Source organism: Ceratotherium simum, chromosome 6 (genome assembly GCF_057802395.1).
Source record: "Ceratotherium simum simum isolate JZ-2026a chromosome 6, ASM5780239v1, whole genome shotgun sequence".
Lineage (NCBI taxonomy): Eukaryota > Metazoa > Chordata > Mammalia > Perissodactyla > Rhinocerotidae > Ceratotherium > Ceratotherium simum.
The window spans coordinates 14,044,621-14,064,141 of record NC_141905.1 but is presented as its reverse complement, the minus strand read 5'-3'; the positions used below and the strand labels follow the sequence as shown (position 1 = coordinate 14,064,141).

Genomic DNA, 19,521 nt, shown 5'->3' with positions numbered 1-19,521 from the left:
TTGCTGCCTCTGGAGACTCAAAGTCCTTTTCCTTTGTCTTGTCACTTCTCTACAAAATTTTTTGGTTTTTTTGTTAAGATGTTATATAAGCCCAAGTTCTAAACACTCCTTTGAATTGCTCATCACTGATACTCCTATGTATATGTGCGATGAATGTGTTAATAAACTTCTCTTTGTTTTTCTCTTGTTAATCTGTCTTTTGTCAGTCCAATTTTCAGGGTCTCAGCCAATGAACCTAAGATGGGTGGATGAAAAAGAATATTTTTCTTTCCCTACAGCACAATGACAAGAAGTAGACTCTGTGGGATTATGCTGGGTCATCTTGGTTAAGGCTGGGAACTGCTTTTCCTAGAATCCGCTTGTCTATAGGTTTCTGACTTAGAGAGGCAAATAAAGGAGCTTGTACAAGATTGGAAAGGAGGAAGGAAGAGCCATTTCTCTCAGAAGCTTATAGCAGTCAGAGACTGACAGATTCAACAGGGTCTGGGAGATCCAGTACCTCACTCTCCTGACTCCATGCCCAACTGTCTTCTCCCCTGCTGACCCTCCCGACCAACAGCAGCCCCAGACCCCCCTCCACACAAATGCTGGTGGACCCCAGAGACAGCGACCAAACAGAAGTGGCAGCTTCCCCTAGACCTCTTGGTGAGTTGCCCTCCCCTGTTCCACCTTGGCAACCAGACAGCTTTGGTGTCTTCATCTACTCGGGCTGCTCTAACAAAAAGTACCATAAACCAGGTGGCTTAAATAACAGACATTTATTTCTCAGAGTTCCGGAGGCTGAGAAGTCCAAGATCAAGGTGCCAGCAGATTCAGTGTCTAGTGAGGGCCTACATTCTGGCTTGCTGTGTCCTCACACGGCGAAAGAGAGAGCCCTCTAGTCTCTTCCTATAAGGGCACCAATCCCATCATCAGTGCTCCACCCTCATGACCTCATTTAAACCTAATTACTTCCAAAGGTGGCACCTCCAAATACCATCACATTGGGAGTTAAGGCTTAAACATATGAATTTGGCGGGAACACAAACATTCAGGCCATAGCATTTGGCTTCTTGGAATTCCCTGAAAACCTGATTATCATTTCATGCTAGTGCTTCTGATGGACTGATTAGTGAGAGTTACTCTCATTTCCTGACTCTCCCTTCCAGTCTTTCACTTCCCCAGGTCCTTCCACTTTGATATAATATCTAATTCCCAGAATAAATCCCTCATTTCCTTTATACTTACAGGGGCTCTGATTGGCAGCTGAACCCTGAGTGAAGCAGGTGGGATGGGAAGAAGTACGGTTATTTTCAGGATAGGCAGGAGGTGAGCTGGACAGAGGACTGGGCGGTGTGTTGGGAAGTGATAGGAAATGTATTTACACGCACTGTAGAGTGTGGACGGATTAGAGATAACTTAGAAAGAAGCATTAGAATCAGAAGTTTCCGGAGGCAAATCAGAAGCTGTGATTGATCCGTGAACAAAGGAAATATTAAGAGGGAATCTGTAAGTCAGTAAATTTTTCTTCCATAGTGGAAAAATCTGGTGAAATGTATGGTAAAAGTTAAGATAGTCAGGCATATTAACAAAAATAATTGTTTGGAAGAGAAATGTCATGAATACCTATCTCAATGTGTTAAGTTGATACAGACGTTAGCAATTTTATCAAAAGTTCTCACACTACAGATGAGATGCCATATACCCTTTCTCATATAGAATGGAAGGGCTTAGAAACGTGAAACCAAAGTTTGATAAATGGGCCACTTTTTCTAGACAGAAATGGAAGAATTGATAGTTTTAGGATTAAGTGCTAAAACAAGCCATTTTTCGTTTTTATAAAGGATAAATAATAAGGTATGCACAGATCTGACACTATAGCAAAGTTTCTCAAGTGTGGTCACAGAGTGTGTCCTCTGAGAATCTGTTAAAAAAGTTGTGAGGAAAACTCTACATTATATCCCCCTTTGGAAATTCACAATGTATATTAGAAGTTAATGTATGAAGGGCTCTGAGAAGGTGTGTGGTACAGAAACTTGTTAGTTGTGTCTAACCTAATGTTTTTAAGTTTTAAAATGTTTACTTTATTCCATATAATACTTAAACAGATGTTATTTACATATGAAGAATACTTGGACCATGAGACTGATCCGGGGTAAAACACTTACTGTAATAAATGGAGTCCAATTTTATGCATTTCCAGGCACTCCTAAACAAATGTGTCACAATCAAGAAATATGGGTGTCCTTACTACATTTTACATAAAATAAAAGAGAACCATCAACAAATTCAGAAACTGATAAGTTCATCTGTCACTTAAAATATGAGCATGCAATGGTTTACAAATGGTTTATAAAATGTAATTTTATTTTATGTCACTCCGCTGTTACACAGGGTATAACATTTTCACAAGGCTTTTCTGGAACTACAGTCAATGATAAGCAATACCCAATAGTGGTCCAGCTCTCTAAACAGCCATCACTACACAAACTGGACACTCGCTTACTTGAGCACAAATCTACACAGAAAAGGACTGAGGTTTTAGACTTGAGCCTGTGTGCTTTAATTTATCTCCCCTTTCTAGTATATAAGGAGATGACAAGCACTTTAATTTTCCAAAAACAATGCTTGTATTCTGGCAGCAACATGTTACTTCTATTACATAGTAAAATGAATACCAGCACCACAAAGTCAAGTTGTCAACCTAAATAGCAGCAAATGAGGAGTGAATGAGGAAACTCCCTCTTGTCAGAGATATACAAGACCTCCACGATGTATTACATAAGAGGTTTTTCAATGTGTGACCCCCAGGCCAGAAATGTCAAATGCTTTCCATTCAATCTACTACTTCGAATTCCTACTAAAAAGGAATACATAAAAAGGAAGGCCTAAAGAAGAGTAAGGGAGAGAATGTAAAAGTTAAGATGTTTATGGAGAACACTCTTTAATTGTAATTAACTACATTTTCATATCTTGACAATAACATAAAACACAGTCACTTGCAGAACTGGTTCAGATTACTGCAATACCAGATGCATTTTTAGTCCTCTCCATTAAGTGTTTGGAAATTACGTATGTTTATATGAAATGAAGCTATTAATACGTTTCTACAGCAGTAATTGCATGCCAAGAAGGCCAAGACAAACACAAATCAAGGCATGGAGTTTCCCCAAAGCTGCAGTGTGAAAAGACTATACACAGTGGATTCCATACACAAGAATGGATTTCTTTTCTATAGGGACTTCAAGTGGAATAAGGAATGGAGATGTGTAAAAAGGTTTCTAGAGAAGAAGGCTGTCTCCCTGTATGCATTTAGTTTTCATCACTTTCTTTCCTGCACCATCTGTCATAAAAGTAGATTGTTCTAAGCGACTGCATGAGGAGAGTACTGTCTTTGTATGTCTTCATTCAGTGTATCAAGTTCTGTGATGACCTCATCAAAAGCCGTTTTAGTCAGTGTATAGGCAAGCTCTGGGTTGTTAAGGAGCTCCTAGTAAAATACAGAAGAGTTAAGAGCAAGCCCCAGGCAGATTGGGTGTGTGGGTTACGTCTCTTTCTAGTTTATATAAAAGGTCTGTTGGTAAATTCCTTGCGTATTATCTATCAAATTTTTTTTTTTTTTTTGGTGAGGAAGATTAGCCCTGAGCTAACATCTGATGCCAATCCTCCTCTTTTTGCTGAAGAAGATTGGCCCTGGGGTAACATCCATGCCCATCTTCCTCTAGTTTATATGGGACGCCGCCATAGCATGGCTTGACAAGCGGTGCATCGGTGCCTGCCAGGCATCTGAACCTGCGAACCTGGGGCCGTTGAAGCAGAGCGCGTGCACTTAACCGCTACACTACCAGGCCAGCCCTATTGTTTGTTTTTGAACATCACCATGTGCAGCTTCAGCAAGGTACTGGAAGTAATCTCTCTTCACTTTCAGACTGAAGACCTTAATCTCTGGATTAGTTGCATTGACTGTTAAATAATTACCCAACAATGGCAGGACAGGGGCGTAGATGGATCTTAGTTCACACTACAGTGTCTCCTGATAGTCCTTATAATAGCTGCAGCTTCTTCTAGGGGGTGACAGTTTTCTGCTTGATGCTCCAGACGACCAAGTGGACTTGAAGCTTCGGGCTCTAGATCAGCTGGGCCTTCTCCATGGCAGGCCGGGGTGGTGAGAGGGAGGCAGGGAGGACAGCGAGCACCACCGGGATGGGGACGAGCCCTTCTCCAGAGGCCATCACTCCAATCTGCTTTTGACTTTAGCAGAGGATCTTTCTGTCTCTAACCCAGTGTTTTTAAAACATTTTGAAAATTGTTCCATTAGTGTCTTCCAGATGGTGAAAAGCCAAGCTGAGAAGAATAGTGGATGGAGTTAGGTAGTAAATGTGTATGAGTAAGTATAAAAATTGGTATATAAATTTTATTGAGGCCCTGTTTAAATGAAAGTGCTTAGGAATGAAAATAATCCAACATGTATGAGTTTTATGTGTATATAGTATACATGTTGAATTGATGTGTGTGTATACATGTATATATACACACATATAAATACACATATATTGCACACACACACACACACGCATACACAGAAGGGCTCTGAGTCATGACTCAGGAAAGAAATTTTAGTGTTCTCAGAAAATATTATCTCAAAATAATTGTATAGCATAGAAGCTGAACAAAATGTGTGGTATGATTAATAAGTCCACTAAAAGCAAATCAAAACAAAATGATTTAATTCTAAAAGCAAAATTGAAACATTCTAGAATGCTCTGTGCATTCACTATTAATTGAGCAAATACTACTTGCTAAGCAATCTTTTAGTGCACTGATAGAGCAGTGAACAAAGCAGATCAAATCTCTGCTCTCCTTGTGTTCTAGTGAGGAGAGAGAGGAAACAACTAAGAGAATATATGATACGTAAGTGGCGACGTGTTCAAGACCGCCTTAACATTCCCTCAGCTTGACTAAACTTTAGACAGGTTTCTTCCTGTCTCTAGGCCCCGACCTTTCTTTTCTTGGAGCATTTGCTTTTGAAAACCTGTAATTGTAAATTCTTTCTCTGCCCCTTTGAGATATAATCTTTTAAAAGCTTCTTGCCTGTTTTACTACCTAAGACTTTCTTTCTCAAGGACCTGGGAGTCATCCCTTTGGAAAGAAATCATCAAGGAAGATAGCGCCCCTAAATCTCAGTCTCTCTGGGAGAAGAGGAGCCTAATAAGTTGGGTGTACACCTTGCTCCAAGTTGTAAAACTACCTCCTGTCACAAAGACAGAAAGTTTACTTTTGCTCTGGGGAAAGTCAATTAGCAAATATAGATGGCCGAAGATCCTCCCACCTCAGCTCTTAAAAACTCGCCTGCCCTTTGTTTCAGAGGAGATGAGTTTCCGGACTTCATCTGTGTTCTCACCCCTATCACTGGTGATAGTGTCAGAGTAAAATCAATTTCTGGTTGCTCATCTTGTCCAGTGCAATTATTCTTTAACAAATAGAGGGTAATGGGTAGGGGATTTCTTAGGTCAGAGTATGTATTGTTTTATACAGGCAGTCAGAATAAAAACCTTTGATATGTGTGATATTTGGACAGAGAATGAAATGATGTGAGGGAGTGAGCAGTGTAAATCTGCAGTGGGTGAGCATTTCATACAGCGAGAAGAGTCTGTATGGGCTGGGACAGGTGTGTATGTGTAGTGCAGTGATGGAGCCACCACGGAAGCACAGAGTGAAGGAGGAAGACGGTGGTAGATGTTAGAGAGGTGGTGAGGAGCCAGTCCCTGTAGGGCCTTGCAAGCCACTGAAAAGACTTTGGCTTATAATTTCAATGGAGTGGAAAGCTATCAGAGAAGGGTTTGGAATATAGGAGTTAAATGATCTGACTTATGCTTAAAAATAGCTGCTATTTTGAGGAAAACAAAACAAAACAGAACTTAAAGGAGGCAAGTATAGGATCAGGGACCCAGTTTGGAGCTGTATGCAGAGATGATGATGTCCTAGACCAGGGTGGAGGCCCTGGTGACAGTGAGAAGTGATGGGGTTTGGATTTTTCTGAAGGTTGAGAGGAGAGGATTTGCTGCAGAATTGGATGTGGAGCATGGGAGAAGGCAAGGACTGAAGGTGTTGAGGTGCTGGCCTAAGTAAGTGGAGGGATGGCATCATCCATATGCGGTCACCACAGGAGGTGCCGGTCCAGGGTTTAGTACTTTTATATACATCACCTTCTTTAGTCCTTTCAACAGTCCTGTGAAAGTTGTATTATTATTCACACTTTGAAATAAGGAAATTGAATTTGAGAGAATATGAGTAATTTTCTCAAGATCACACAGCTGGTAAATGGCTCTCTTAGCTTGGATTTCTCTGATAAGAGAGCCCAGAACAAGAACTTATGTGCGAGTGGTTTATTTGGGAAACAAATGAGACCAGGGAGTCAGAGTGAGGGGCTGGGAAGAGTGAGGGCAGGACAGAGGAAAACCCAGTGTAGGAGTTTGTTGCTGAGTTGGTGGGCAATGAAGGCTCAATTCTACAGGACACCTTAAGGCCTACAGATGCCTCCCAGAATCGTCTGCTGGAAGAACAGAAGCGGGAGCCTTCATCCATCTGCTCCGCTCGCATTCCCCATTAGTTGAAGATTGCCCCTGGGAGGATCTCCCAGAGCTTCACATGCGTGGAGTTCTAGAGCTCCTTGTTGATGTCTTTGGTGTCCAGGGAAGAAAATGAAGATGCTCTGCATCATACTCGGTCCTTGATATGTGTTATCTCATTTAATATTCTCAGAACCCAGGGAGATAGAAAAAATACATAAGTATTTCTATCTACCTATGCATCTATGTATCTATCACTTTATCTATCTATCTATCTATCTATCTATCTATCTATCTATCTATCTATCTCTATCATCTTTCTATATGAAACTGAGACCCAGAGAAATTAAGCAATGCACATTTATGAAATAGCTAGCCTTGGAATCCAGATCAAGACACCCAGGTCCTGGGTCTGAGGCTCTATATCTGCCATAAACCTGTTCCTGGGCTCACTTTCATCATCTCCACCTTTCAGTCTTCTCTTGAGTCCCACATGGCTTCGCAGTTGGAGCAGAACGATGGGTTGTAATACACACATCTGGCTGATGACTTAACTCACCTCCAAGTGAGCTGCACTAGCTTGTTTAGCACCTAAGCAACTTGAATGCTGAGAGTTGAGGGGAGCAGGGCAGACTTGGGAATCAAAATGGTGGCGTGGAGGAATGGGTTAATATAAACAGTTCCATTCTGAATCTCTCTGGGGTGTCACCTAGCCAGGTTACTCTTCTCCTCTGGGTCTCAGTTTCCTCACCAGTAAATGAGGGCTTGGGGATGACCTGCCCTTCTGATTCCAATATTCTGTACTTCCATGGGACTTCTGATGGATGTGCTAGCCTAAAAATAAATCTTTGTAGTGATAAAAAGGAAACTTTCAAGGTTTAAACATTAAAAACGGCATTTTCTGAGTACTCTTTTCTATGAGGGGGTGCTACATTCCTGGGGAAGTCCATGCACAATCATGGGAATTATTTTCTGTTGTTTCCACAAGTTCACCTTGAAATTGAAGGCTATAAGAGCGTCAGCTGCCTGTTTTGTGAAAGTAACAAAAGCAATTGGGATGATGCCAGAATTTTAAAATGCTGATTATAATCAGTGTTTGGATATACCCTTCTTTAGTTGGGGCCAACATTTTGCCGTAAGTATATGACTCAAACCTCCAGCCAGAAAACAAAAGCATAGAAAAAATTTTCTTCTTCCTTCTCTCATCTTACTCGGCTATTAATCTCTGTAATTATTTCTATGGTTCTGAACATTAATCTGTTATATCAGAGACTAGAGGTCAGGATGGCAAAACAGGATAATATTTTCATGAAGGTTATCAGGGAAAACTGTAGTGAGTTTACACAATACAGCATTTAGGATATTGGCATGATAGTGATTATCATATATTATTTCCAGTCAGCACTGTAAGCCAAGACATTGTCATCACCCTAGCAAGTTAAATCCCTGGGCTATTGAGTATGAAACACATTACACTAAAAGCTTCGAGGAATGTTAATTTCTTCCATTTAATATTTAAAAGACAGCTTGGACATTTACTTGACAGGAAAGATTGCTAAATTCAGTCAAGCAAGAAACATTATGTGTGTTTTAAAATGCAGAGGAAAGAAGGATCAATTATCTCTTTGTTATTCCTCATGGTTCTGCATCGAGTGCCCCTCAGGATTCAGAAGTTAATTCTGATTGCGTGAAGAGGGCATAATCTATCCTCGTAATTGATTCTTTTGTTCCATTTCTTTTCCCATCAAGATTTTGTGTGAAAACCTGCTCAACAGTGCAGCCTGTCAGGGCCAACATAAAATTGTAATTAACTGTCATTTATTGGTGGAAACTAAAGGGAGAGACTGCATGTTTCCCTTAAAGTATTTGGATATACTTTATCCAAATTTCCTTTCAAAAAGTAGGCAGTGTGATTTCCAGTATAAAGGTGGGGCAGGATAAGAGTCTGACCAGAATGGTTTTTGGTCTCTGGTGCGAAATAGCACTTTGGAGAGAGTAGGAGGGGAACCCTCTCTGGAGCTGGCCTTAAAATATTTGGGGCAGAGTCTATTATTTCCTTCAATAACTACAATGTTGGAAAGAGGTCTTTTTGGTAAGGGTAAGATTTTGCTAAATGTGAGATTTCTTTCTCTTTCTGGAGATGGATGGATGGTGGAGACAGTTGCACAACAATATGAATGCATTGAATACCACTGAACTATACACTTAAAAATAGTTAAAATGGTAAATTGTATGTTATGTATATCTCATTATAATAAAAAATATGTCTTTCTCTTTCCTCTATACCTTTTCACGAACAATAATGCAACTATATAAGAAAATGGAGTTAGATCAAACCTATTTGAAATGCAAAAGATAAAAATTTTTTTCTATTTAAGCTTACAACATACTGGTCACTAGGGGAAGTCTGAATTTCATCTATCTCACTTTTTAGAAATTGGAGATCAATTTCTCTTCCAATTTTATGCTGCACGTTATTATAAAGATTAAAACTCTAAGCAGTTTTTTTGAAGAGGAACTTTAAGTGGCGCATCCTGTTTCTTGCAAAGAACGAAAGCCGCTCGGAAACACTCTCCTAGATCTTTACTCCAGAGGAGCAGGGATAGGCTGTGGGGCTGGGGTTAAACAGAGGTTAAAATCCTGGTATGACCATGAACTGTAGGGATGAATTCAGGTGTCTAGTGTTTAAGTAACTCGTTAAGCTGATGAGCATTCCAGAGAAATGCAAGAGGACCAAGACTGTCTATGAATTTGAATACTTTGTTGATATTTTAAAATTATAGTAATATATTAGTGTTTATAGGCATTGATGTAATATTTTTATTTGCTTAGAGTAAAGCACTAAAATTTATTTTCTAATATTAAATATTTATTTCTCATATTTGTTTTGTTGGTGGGCATCATTTATTTCTTAGCAACACAAAGAAGAAGAAATGCTTACAGTAGCACCAGGTAGAGACAGCAAAATTCTTTCTTTTAATCCCTAGAGTCAGTGGTCACCAACCAGAGTCAAATTGTTTTCACATTAAGACTCATGGTCTTTTATTTTTGAGGTTGGAGCAGAAATCTGTTTTGTCTAGTCAGTGTACTCTCTTCATCTAGAAACCTAGCCTTCTCTGGGAAACGTTTTCTCTCTCTAGTTTATTGGAGATTGCCATGTTCTTCCAAGCCTTAATTCGCTAACCACAGTGGATTGGCCCAGAAGTGGAGGCTTGCCCTGATTTTGCCTACAGCTCATTGGCTCATGGTGAGCAACTGAACCAGGAATCTTTCTGTGGGATTAGGAGAAGGAGTCCATTTTCTCAGGAGATGGGACGTGTGCTGGTGGTGGAAAGCTAGGTGATGTGTCTGAGACCACATCTCCCTCCTTTGCAGAGTGAGAGGGGAAAGCCTAGAAGCCAAGAGAAGTAGGGACAATAAATGGAGATATGGAACATGTCCTGGTGCCCTGTGAGTCTTGAGTTGCTGTCACCCTGAGACATCTGTCCATCTCCTCATTTAGTGGCTAAAGTATTCTTTTGGTTATATGAAATAACCCAATTTCCTTCCATTACAATCCTCTTTTTGCTTAAGCTGTGTTTCAGTTAATTTGTTTCTAGCACTTGCAACTAGAAGTCTTGACTAATTCAAATGCGAACTCTTTTCAGATAGGTAAGCGAATTTTGGAATCAGACTCCTTCCTCTCTTTTGTTCCATGATTGGCCATCCTTGGAAAATCTAAACATTCCTAATTTGTATGTCCTTTGGCCAAATATCCAAACTCATGGCATCATCCCCTCATACTGGAGAAAATCCTTTCAGTATCGAGGAAAGGGGAGCAGGGGTTGTGAGGGTTGAGTCTGTTGGTTTGGTTTCTAAGGATGACAGCAAGAATTAAGTTTTGTAAAGTTAATTCCTGAAATAGGCAACAAAAGTAGCTTAATATTTTGACACAATCACTCAGGGTCTGTCAAATACTAGCAATTTTTTTTTCTCCAAGATTTATACATAAAGGCAAAGACATCTTTGATAGCCCCAAAATGTTGAAAATGTTCCAATTTTTGAACAGCTAAAAGGCAACTAACTGCTCTATAATTCTCAACCCCTGTTGCTTTAAGATGAATGCTCTTACAATGAGTAGTGTTTCTCACCCCAGAAAGAAAAGACCTCTTTTCCCTTGAAAAAAAAAATTTTTGAGGATATTTTTCAGTCCGTAGAAAGGAAGTGATATGACATAATGTCTGTTATACGCCGTTAAAGGCAGGACATAACGACTGAACAATACAGTCCAGGATCCTTAAGAGAAGTAGAATCCAGCAGAAGGTGAGTCTGCTGGCGCTGCTCCTCAGGGAGCCCCTCAGAGCCTCTTTTTTGTGGACATTGTTCTTCATCTCAAAACCAGTTAGGGCTCTTCAGAATGGCAGTTCTTAGGGTCTTTGATGTTTTGACCCAGTGAGATACTTAATTGAAACAGATTGGCAAATAGGTGAAAAAAACAAAACATGACAAAATTTAAAAAATCCACTCCTAACAGAACATGGGAAGAAGGACATCTCCATGTGCCTACCAGTTATACAGCTTTCTTCTCATAAAAGCTACCATAGGAGGGTTTCTTTCCTCAAAATTTGCTGTGCTGTGTGACGTGACCTGAGTATTTGGCCACCATTGTTTGGACTGGGGACGTGGGCCTGTCATGGCGCAGGCGTGCTACAATGAAGCAGAAGGATGTTGGGTGTGAGACATCTGCCAGTAGAATGCTCTATATTGGAGAGTGACTAACCCACTAAATCAGGTCTCCTGTCTTGGGATTTGGAAGGTGAGACCCGGGAGAGTGTAGTGGTTCAAGATAGTAAAGTTGAAGCAGTGGTAGCTGCAGGACAACTGTAAGATGATGCCCAGGGACCAGGGCCAGGTCATAGTGTTGGTGGAGCTACTCCTGCAGGGAGGAGGGTTTGTGGGCGCCTGGCTCCTGCTCTGTCCTGAACGGTTCTCCTGTTCTGTGTAACACCAAGTAGCCCAGGTTATGAGAAGGCTTTCTTCCCTCCCTGAATATTCGTATATTAAGTCCATATTACTTTAAGGCATCTTGATCAAATCTATTCTTTAGAACCTAAAAGGAGCTGACCAACAAAATAAGCCACACGGTTTATAACCAGCTACCTCCTAGCATACTTCTGGAGGGAGATAGAAGAAGTAAAATCAATGAAATCTATTGTTTTCAATGAAAATTAATAATAAGTAGCAACACTTATTCAACACATTCTATGCCAAGCACTATTCTAAACATATAAATTTATTTAATCCTGATAACAGGATGAGGAAGGTCCTATTACTATCTTAATTTCACAGATGAAGAAACTGGCCACAGGGAGGTGAAGTAACTTGCGTGAGGTCACACAGTTGGCCAATGGTGGAGCTGAGATACAAGCCCAGGCAGTCTGGCTGCAGGGCACTTGCCCTTACCTGCTACACTCTATCACCTTTATACATTTCCGTAGCTCTTTGACTTTATTAGAAGACTTGATAATCTGAGGATACTGAAACCATGTATTTATGACCTTACATAAAATCCATAATCAAACTACATTTGTTGCATTTAGCTGAACTGTAAGTGGAGTCGAGGGTATTTTTCTTGTCACCCTAACGTGGTTTTTCTGTGAATAAAGTGAGATCATAGATGTCGAGACCAAACGAGCACCATATAAACCCAACACTGTTGCAGCTGTGCTTGTAAAACCCATCCTACAAACCAAAGCTTGTCTGCAAGACATAAATCAGAGCCTGGCAACACATTCAGAGTCAGCCTTTTCTTAAGTAATGCAACTCCACCGAGAAACACTGCTCAACTGAGGAAAGGAAAATAATTATTTATTTATTTTTTTTGGTGAGGAAGATTCACCTTGAGCTAACGTCTGTTACATCTTCCTCTTTTTTCTTTTTTTTTTTAATGTGAGCTGCCACCACACCATGGCCACCGACAAGTGGTATGGTTCCACGCCCAGGAGCCAAACCCAGGCTGCAGAAGCAGAGCACGCCGAACTTGAACCAGTAGGCCATCGAAGCTGGCACAAGAAAGGAAAATAATTTGCTTCAAATTTCTAAAATACTCATGCATTGAGGATTGTCAGATCATAGATTTGAATATTTACAGGTGAGAGGAATATTGGCAGTTACAGGGAAAGGAAAATTAATGGCTCACAAAAGCCTCCCTGACCTCCCACAGATGGGTCAGGTCCTTCTCCCTCCTCCTTACTTAGCACCTTGTGATCCCCCTAATTACAGCACTTAGCACATTTTATGGTAAGCACTCACGTGCTGTGTGTCTCCGTGTTGGGTCTCAGAGGCTAACATGAGGGAAAGAGAGAGCATGCAGTGACTGCAATTAAGTTCATCCTATCTGACAGAATGGAGTTGGTGATACAACAGGGGGAAGGAAATTAGATTTCTTGCACACCTGAATTTGCGACTGAGACTTGAGTCCACTGCATGTGGTGAATAATGTGGGATTTCTAAAAATATCCTTGTGTGGCGTTATCTGAACCACAGATTAAACACAGTCCAGGACTAGAATCGGTGCCATGTCACCTAGTGCAGGAAGCTTGACCCCGTGGGAAATGGTGTGCAGCAAGGAGGGGACTTTCAAAACTTACAGACAGTGATGTGTGCTCCCTTACACGCTAAATTGAGAGCTCCTGAGCTGCTCTGGGCTGGGGAAAAGGGATGCCTGTCTGGTCTTCCCTTTCTAATTTCTTCTGCTTTCACCTTAACGGGCTGGGGGAAGTTTGGGGTCTTGTTAGCTCCTTGGGAAATACTCTGACCTCTTTGCTCGGTGAGCTCCAAGACTATCTGGAGCTTCTATCTTCATTCCTCCATGCGGGGAAGAATGGGCACAACCCGGGAAGAATGGGCACAACCCAGGAAGAAACTGTGACCTACTCAGTATCCATTTCTCTTTCTTTCTTTTTAACAGAAGACTCATTTATTTGGGAAAACAATGTATCCAGCTTAAGCACCACATTTCTTAGCTCCCCACGCCAACCCCCTATCAAGGGGTGGTCAAGGAGATTTAAGTAGAACAGTCCTTGGCTGGGGCTTGTGGGGAAATATACAAAAGCCACTGACTTATCTGGGAGGTTTTCCTCTTCTTATTTGGAATGCAGAGATGATGCCTGGAATGTCAGGAGCCATCCTCTGATTATGGGGCAAACTTGAATAGAAGCCAAGGACTAAAGATGGCAGAACAAACGATGGAAGTGGCCCCGGCCCAGAAGGCAGAGTGGAGCTTCCCTAACAACCCTGTACTGCCTAGCACTCTTTTTTTTCACATGCAAAAGTAAGCTCCTATTCGTTGGGTCACTTTACCTTGGTCTCCATTTCTTGCAGGAATACAGAGGTCCTTTTCTTTTATTCCACATCAGGGCTAGGCCAAGGTAGGCTGAATGAAATGATGGAATAGCATTAGAGAATTAATTACGTAATTGATAAGAGAATTGCTCTCTTGGACATCAGACATCCCTAAAATCTCGCAGCCGTGCTTCTTACTCCCTTCCTGTCACCAAGTTGCTGGGCTCTGTTAGTACTTAGAGCAGCCCCTCTCTTCCATTTCCTCCCTTCCTTCTCTATCTGGTCCTCATGAATGGGTAACGGACTGAAAAATACCTTAACATACAAATACATTTTCTGTAGCAATCTATCTAAGCCCTTATTGGGTCATTTACATAATTTTGCATCATTAATCAGAATACTTCTGCTCAAGTCAGAACATTAGCATTTGGATTAATTCACAAGTGCTTGGGATTGCCCCACGGACAGTGATTAAACACTTGACTTACTTCTCGGTGACCAGGATGGCTCTGCCAAGGGGTCCTTCCCAGACCAGTCTATACCGAACCCCAGAAAATCCATTTTCACACATATTTCTGCAAGCAAATGTAGGAAAATTTTTAAAATAAAAGTTTCATTTCCTTCTAGCTGGCCAGGCTTCAGAAATAGTGAGGGACAGTCTTAGAGCACTCCTCCACACAAGTATCTCTGGTGGCAAGGAGATCTTACGACATTTTTATTGGGAAAAGAGTGAAAAATGGGAATAACCGTGTGCATTGATCAAATAATACTAATATAAAATGATAAAACATCACTTTAATAAATTTTGTGAGGAATATAGTTATATTCTATTAAATAAGAAGGAAAAATCCTTAATATGGGTGGCTGTTTGGTGTATACCCCTATCACTTCCCTACTGCACAAAACTCAACTACAAATTCACTTCCCACGAGTGTTTTTATTTAATGAACTCTTTTTATATCTTTTCCCCATAAAGTGTAATCTCTTCATTAAAAAACTTTTACACTGATTCCAGCCAAAGTCTAAGAGGGGGTAAAGAAGAGGATAGCAGAAGTAATTAATTTCAACAAAACAATACAAACAACATTGTTTTATACACTAAGGAAATTAAAAACAATCCTCAGTGAACTTGGTTCACCCCCGAAATCTGCATCATATTGGAACCATAAGCATAATATCTTTTAATGACAAGTAGAGGGTTAGAAAAAAACTGTAGATTGTTCTTCCTAACTTGCATCGAATACGGAAGAGTTGTGTGACAAGAAACAACAACACTGGCAAAAATAACCTATTAGCCAACTTTCCTTTTTCAATTCTCAAACTTAAGATGCTATTAAAATTTAATTCAAAAATAATTATAACTATTAAATGTCTCTAAAGGCAAAGAAGTTACCTCAAATTTGGCCAAAACTAATGTGGAGAAAGCAAAGAAACTAATGTTCATTTTGTTTCTTTTGTAGACCAGGATTTCCACCTCAGTTATTCTGCTTAATTTTCACAATTCTTTGAAGGAGACGTACTGATCATTATCATATATATGAAGAAACTGAAGCTCAATTAGAGAAATTTACCAAGTTCACATAGCTGATAAGCAGGAGAGGTTGGTATTATTAGGGAGGACAATCTGCTTTACTCAGTCTATCTATTTAAATGTTAAACTCATCCAAAAACGCCCTCATAGACCCACCCAGGATAATATTTGACCAAATATCTGGGGACCCCATGACCCAGTCAAGTTGACACATAAAATTATCCACCACATCATGTGTTTAAATTTAGGTCGAGGTAGAATAATGCTAGACAGGGCACAAGAAGGTCAGGCTTGAGTTTTTCTCTACTAGTTACCAGCTATTAGTTTTAGTCAATTTATTTTTCAATGAGGACAGTAAAGTGTGAGTTTGAAATGAAATTATCTATGAGGATGATTTACTAAGCAATAAAACACTGGAAAAAAAAGATTCTACTATTATAATCAGGATGGTAGCAGTTTGGAAGCATCAACTTTTATTGAGATTGGACAATTAGCAATTTTGTAAGCCTGGGTGTGACAGCAACCTCCCTGTGGCTGCTGAAGAAGCCCTTGTCTTGCAGAGGACATTACATCACTTTCAGGGTGTCCCCTCAGGCCACCCACGAGTGGAGAAGGATAACTGGGTCTGTCAGGGATTCCACTCCTTGAGTGAAGAGCAGAGCAGGCAGAGAGGCTGGAAATAGGGAGCTGGAAATTTGTTTACAGCGAGATCCAGGCAGAGTGGTTGTTTTACACCCTCTCATAGGAAATTTCTTGGCTTCCAGATCAATTTAAGAGGCAGAGAAAATAGAAATTCCCTTTACAGGAGGCAGCATGTGGCACTATGAATTGTGGAAATGAGAAATTGAACGAATAGCACTTCGCTGGCCCTGGAATTTTTCTTGTAGTTCTTTCATGCATTGAATGAGCTGAAATTAAATCTGAACTTAATTGCCTTTTGGTTATTGTCAAGATGGATGTGTGTTGATATATGCTGATTTTCTTAGGTCTAATTCTGAAATTTGACCTATTTCCAGCAGACACATTCTCCCTTTGAAGGGAGAATTCTTTAAAGCTGCTTATATGTAGGTAAAAGTCACTCATGCTTAAAATATATGTTTTTAGAGAGTCAAGTTGAGAGGTAGTTGCTATTTCTTAAGTGTAAATAATACATTCTATCAAGTTGAAAAACTCAGAAATTCTTTTAAATGCTTTTATTTTAACATTCAACTTGGTTTTTATTTTGAGTCCCTCATTTGGCCAAGATGACTGACCTTAATCCCAGTAGATTTGGGTTCCAAGTTGAGTTTTAGGTTTCAAGGGATTTAAGTTTTGCCAGGTATGGGCTAGGTTTTAGGGGTACTAGTGAGGTTAAGGGGGAGGTGAGTTTTGTCCTTGGTATCACCTGGCCAATTACATATTAGCTGAGATGACCATCTCTGTGTCTAAGATATGTCCCTTTCAGTTGAACAGCTGTCTCTTCCTCTTCTCAGCCACTCCTGGGCCCTTAAGGAATCTGTGCTGTGTGTGTTTTCAAGAGAAGTCATAGACATCTGCCAAATTAGCTAAACCATCCCCACCTGGATAGTCCATACAACTATTTATTTTTGCGATCTTGCCCATTCCTGGGTTCTATCTGGAAAGTGGACATAGTATGCCTCTGTTCTTAGATCTGACAAGACTATTTAAAAGACATCTTTAAAAACTTTTTATCTGGAAATAATTTAAAACTTCCAGAAAAAATGGCCAGACTAGTACAAAGTACCCTATTTACTCTTTATACAATTACACTAATTTTTAACATCTTGCTGCACTTGCTTTATCGTTCTCCCTCTATAAATACATATTTTTACTTTTTCAACCATTTGAGAGTAAATTGCATGAATCATGCCACTTTACCCCATAATATTTCAGTGTGTATTTCCTAAGAACAAGAATATTCTCTTACATATCCATAGTTCAGTTATTAAACTCAGGAAACTTAACACTGTTACAATACTTTTATCTAATCGACAGTCCATATTCCAATTTGTCAATATTTCAGTTTCATCAATTGTCCCAATTATGTCCTTTATGGCATTTTATTTTTCTAGTCTAGAATCATGTATTGCATTTAGGTGTCATTTCTGTTTAATACCATTTAATCTGGAACAGTTCATCAATTTTTCTTTGTCTCTCATGTTATGGATACAGATCTTCCTTGACTCATGATGGGGTTACATCCAGATAAACTCAACCTAAATTGAAAATATCATAAGTTGAAAATGCATTTAATACACCTAACCTACCGAACATCATAGCTTATTCCAGTTTACCTTAAACGTGCTCAGAACACTTCCATTGGCCTATAGTTCGGCCAAATCATGTAACACAAAACCTATTTTATAATAAAGTGTCGAATATCTCAGCTAATTGATTGAATACTGTACTGAAAGTGAAAAACAGAATGGTTGTATGGGCACAGAATGGTTGTAAGTGTATCAGTATTTTATCTTCGAGATTGTGTGGCTGACTGAGAGCTGGAGCTTGCTGCTGCTGCCCAGCATCACGCAGGAGTATCTGCCACATACCACCAGCCCAGGAAAAGATCAAAATTCAAATTCGAAGTACAGTTTCTACTGACGCGTATTGCTTTCGCACTATCGTAAAGTCAAAAAATCATAAATTGAACCATTGTAAGTCAGGGACCATCTGTATTTGTGAAGAATTCAATGAAATAACATCCTTTCATTTGGGATTCTGCAAAGTTTCCTCATGATTAGATGGTTTATCCGTTTGGCTAGAATACTGCATGAATGACATTGTGCCCTAGTCAGAGTATCCTGTCTGGAGGCTCGTGGTTTTCATGTGGCCCTTATTGGAGATGTTAACTCTGAGCATTTGGTTAAGGTCTGTCCATTTCTCCACTACATAATTATTATTTTTCCTTCTGTAATTAATAAGTATATTGTGAATAAATGTTTTGAGATTACATAATGTTCTGTTTCTTAGCAAAACTGCCCCCCAAAACTTATTGATAATGCTTGCTTAAAACAGTTTTTACCATGACAGCTGCAAATGGTAATTTTCTGATCATCATTTGTTGTATAAGTTGGTATACTAGAGTAAGGAAGAGCTTTCCCTTTTCATCTATCGTCCGCATATCTATCTATCCACCTGTCTATCATCTTTCATCACCATCATCTATCTCTATCGTCAGTACAGACTCATGGATCCTATTTTATATAGTGGGTTATAAGCTTTTAATGTCCTCATTCGTTTTGATCATCAAATTGTCCTACATGTGGCCAGCAAGAGCCTCAAGCTTGCTCTTGTGTCTTTTTGATATGCTTCTTTAACTTTGGGGGCACTTTCTTATGTTGTGGTACACGATGTTCCATTCTTATACCTTCCTTGCACTAGCCCCACAATCAGTCTTTTTTCCAAGGATGCAGATACTTTTTCATTGGGAATGATATTTAGAAACCAATTCTGGGCCCTAGGTGTGCTCTTTGCTTCTAGGCCCTTTCAAAGGACAGAGTTAGAAACATACACATGGGATTGTGAGTCCTGTAGTGTTCTTACTTGCCTAATCCTGTTCCATAATTGTTGCTCCTTTTCTTCCACAGCAAGACCTTGACTTCCAACAACATCAACATATTTATTTACTTGATCCTACAATACATGCAAAATAGTTTCAGAATTGTCATTCCTATACTGCTACAAAATATAAACAAACCAGCCAAGATGCGTTTGTGGGTCTTTATCCCTCCTTAGATGAGGATAGATATAATCAAAGTACAATATTCTGAAGTTACTTGGATTGGATCTAGTGTTTTCTCTCAGTGTAGTTATTTATTCATTTGAAATAAAGCATTAAGTCCAGGGTTCCACCCATTCTTGTTGATTTAATGTTATTTTTTAATACAATGAACATTAATATGATTCAAAAAAGCAAAACTGTACAAAAAGTATACTCAGACAAGGATCTCTCCCTTTTCTACTTCGTAATTCTTTTTGTCTATCCCCAATCCCTTATAGTTAACCAATTTCATTAGTTTCTGGTTTATTCTATCTGTGTTTCTTTTTGAAAAATTGAAAAGACCACGTATACTTTCTTGTTTCCCCTTTGATTTTAACATATCTATTAAAATCTTCAGG

The 19,521-nt window shown here is 39.7% G+C and overlaps 1 long non-coding RNA gene and 1 pseudogene across 1 annotated transcript in view; one reads left to right on the top strand and one right to left on the bottom strand.

Annotated features, from left to right (window-relative positions):
• The window catches only part of LOC147916770 (uncharacterized), a 255,324-nt gene that overhangs the window by 69,184 nt on the left and 166,619 nt on the right, over positions 1–19,521 (top strand). The gene's annotated exons all lie outside the window — the stretch shown is intronic.
• Positions 3,292–6,579, bottom strand: LOC101400710 (14-3-3 protein theta pseudogene; annotated as a pseudogene).